The following is a 1039-nucleotide window of genomic DNA, read 5'->3' as shown; positions in this document are numbered from 1 at the left end:
CTTTATATCAGAAGGATGGAAATAAAAATAATCAATCGACAGAAGCTGAATACCTGAAAGCCAATTTACTCCACTAGTCTCGACTTCTGCCTCCTGAAGGCGCTGTCTTGCACCCCAATCTCGTGGGGAATTTCCCGAGGATAGCGCTTATATGAGGCTCTGCAGAAGACTGTTTTCGAGTTACTTACCTGAAGCCGCAGCTCTGCTTTAGAACTTACGAAATCTACTTTGGTAGAGAAGCCTTATCTATGTTATCTCTGTTATCTTTATCTCCTCATCGTTAACAGTTGTCAGCAAGGCGTCGGTCATAGGTGGGGTTTAGCGAACCCGACACGGAATTAGAGTTTTTTTTAACATGGATTGATCACTAAAATATTGCAAAAGACGTCAAAATCAATATATAATAGATGGGAGAACGTGCAACTTGATCTGAAAATAATGTGAAAACCACTGATAACGTCTTCAAATGCCAGTGCTATCTTTTAAAAAGTATATCAGAAGCGGCGAAGCAATGGCCCAAAAGTTTAACCTGAAAGCAATACGAAGGCTGTACCGTTTCGCAAGGAAATATATCTATAATTCGTAATTCTTCTAATATAATGATTGGTAGCTACCAGATAACTCTATTATCAACGTTTCTAAAGCAAGCAGAAGTGAAAATGATGAGTTCGAAAGGAGGGATAAGCAACATAAATACTCATGTATTTAACTCTTTTCACGCCCAAGAATACTATAACCATTTTCCTCCATAAGAATTGGCGGTAGACCTATTATACAATAACATTTCCATATATTATGCGAAAAAAGAGGAGCTATGTATTCTTTGTTGTAGTTATGACGTCATAAGAAAACGCGGTATTTTAAAAAGATAAAACTGCGATAAGACAACGCATTTCCACAGAATAAATCCAGAGACAAACAAAGCAAACGATTTTTTTTATTGCCATCGGAAGCAAAACGCTGACTGTCTACATGAACGTATGAAAGCAGGCACGTGAAGATGACCACAATGTTCGTGGCGGTTACCTGTGTGATGGAG

At 38.4% G+C, this 1039-nt stretch overlaps 1 protein-coding gene across 1 annotated transcript in view; it reads right to left on the bottom strand.

Annotated features, from left to right (window-relative positions):
- Positions 1-192, bottom strand: part of LOC119587108 — a gene marked incomplete in the record, with an annotated part of 12134 nt that extends 11942 nt beyond the window's left edge. The window contains 1 exon segment of the mRNA XM_037935860.1: positions 54-192.
- Between the last annotated feature and the right edge of the window lie 847 nt (positions 193-1039).

Source organism: Penaeus monodon, chromosome 22 (genome assembly GCF_015228065.2).
Source record: "Penaeus monodon isolate SGIC_2016 chromosome 22, NSTDA_Pmon_1, whole genome shotgun sequence".
Lineage (NCBI taxonomy): Eukaryota > Metazoa > Arthropoda > Malacostraca > Decapoda > Penaeidae > Penaeus > Penaeus monodon.
Note: the sequence above shows the minus strand (reverse complement) of the source record. Positions and strands in the feature narration are given on the sequence as shown.